Here is a 1,709-nt window from a genome sequence, read left to right as displayed (position 1 = left end):
AAAAATACTCAGCTTCAAATTAATTTTGTCACAGAGCCTGCAGGACGATAAAAACAATAAAAATTAAATTAAATAAGTCAGATGAAAAAAGTTCACCGATCTTCTCCTCGTCCTCTCACCCTCCTGCCTGCTCTGTTATCTGAGTATCCAAAGCATATCCAAAATGAGCGTACGCATGGGTCAGAGCTGGCATGAGGCACCGCACATTTTCACGTCACGTTTGTATTTTATAAATCACAACCTTGGCGTAAAAACTGGCGTACGCAAGTTTCTGGGCTCAAATTGTGCGTACGCCAGTTTTATAAATCCGACCCCAGAGCCGCAGAACTTGAAGGAGAATTAATGCACCTTTGACGGGTTTTTCTGCACAAAGTACCCAAGGAAAGCAAGTAAATAATCATAGATTTTAGTACACTTAAGAACTTATATTATTCAAAGGCTTTATGAGGGCTTTTTAACACGTAAGTATAAGATCTAACTGAAGTTGGAACAACAGCTTTGATCATTTTAACTTGCGTTCAGGTACTGCTGGAAATTGAACCCAGGATGTCCTGTTTACGAGACAGGCACTTTCACCAACTAAGCAACAGTACCGCTTTCAAATGCATACACAGGTAGACTTTTGGTTTTGTATGTCAACAAAGCATTAGTAAAAAGATTAGTAATCAAAGCCACAGAACTTGAAGGAGAATTAATGCACCTTTGATGGTTTTTGGAAAAAAGTACCCAAGGAAAGCATGTTATTAAACATAAGTTTTAGTAGACTTCAGAACTTCAATTATACATAGGGTTTATGAAGGCATTTTAACACATAAGTATCAGATCTAACTGAAGTTGGAATAACAGCTTTAATAATTTTAACTTGCATTTAGGTACTGCTGGGATTAGAACCCAGGATCTCCTGTTTACAAGACAGGAACTTTGACCAACTAAGCCACAGTACCGTGTAAAACTGTATATACAGGTAGACTTTTGGTTTTTTATGTCAACAAAGCATTAGTAATAAGAATAATAATCAGAGCCGCAGAACTTGAAGGAGAATTCATGCACCTTTAATGGTTTTTTTGCACAAAGTACCCAAGGAAAGCAAGTAAATAATCATAGATTTTAGTAGACTTACGAACTTCTATTATACATAGGCTTTATGAAGGCTTTTTAACACATAAGTATAAGATCTAACCGAAGTTGGAATAACAGCTTTAATAACACTAAGTTGCACTGAAGRACTGCTGGGATTTGAACCCAGGATCTCCTGTTTACWAGACAGGCACTTTGACCAACTAAGCCACAGTACATTGGAAGACTGTATAAACAGGAAGATGTTTGCTTTTGCATGTCATGAAAGCATCCATAAAAAGGAAAATAATTAAAGCCACCGATCTTGAAGGAAAACAAATGCAACTTTGATGTTTTTTGGAAAAAATAAGCAAAGGAAAGCATGTTGCTATCTGTAGTTTTTATTAGACATAGGAACTGCTATTACTGATAGGCTTCATGAGGAAAATTKTCATGCCTAAAATTTCACATCAAACTGAAGGAGGACAAAATTTTTTATAGTTCTGTATTGCTGTTATGTACAGCTGGGAAATGAACTCAGTATCTCTTATTTACAAGACAGACACGTTGACCAATAAAGCCACAGTACCTCAAAAGATAGTGTACACAGATAGACTTTTGGTTTTGTATGTAAACAAAGCATTGGTTAAAAA

General features: G+C 36.2%; 2 non-coding genes across 2 annotated transcripts; both read right to left on the bottom strand.

Annotated features, from left to right (window-relative positions):
• Positions 1 to 520: 520 nt before the first annotated feature.
• trnat-cgu (transfer RNA threonine (anticodon CGU)) lies at positions 521 to 594 on the bottom strand. Its single transcript has one exon. It is a non-coding gene; the product is annotated as a tRNA-Thr (tRNA).
• A 276-nt stretch (positions 595 to 870) lies between these two features.
• trnat-ugu (transfer RNA threonine (anticodon UGU)) lies at positions 871 to 944 on the bottom strand. The gene has a single exon. It is a non-coding gene; the product is annotated as a tRNA-Thr (tRNA).
• Positions 945 to 1,709: the final 765 nt, after the last annotated feature.

Source organism: Austrofundulus limnaeus, unplaced genomic scaffold (assembly GCF_001266775.1).
Source record: "Austrofundulus limnaeus strain Quisiro unplaced genomic scaffold, Austrofundulus_limnaeus-1.0 Scaffold417, whole genome shotgun sequence".
NCBI classification, from domain to species: domain Eukaryota; kingdom Metazoa; phylum Chordata; class Actinopteri; order Cyprinodontiformes; family Rivulidae; genus Austrofundulus; species Austrofundulus limnaeus.
Note: the sequence above shows the minus strand (reverse complement) of the source record. Positions and strands in the feature narration are given on the sequence as shown.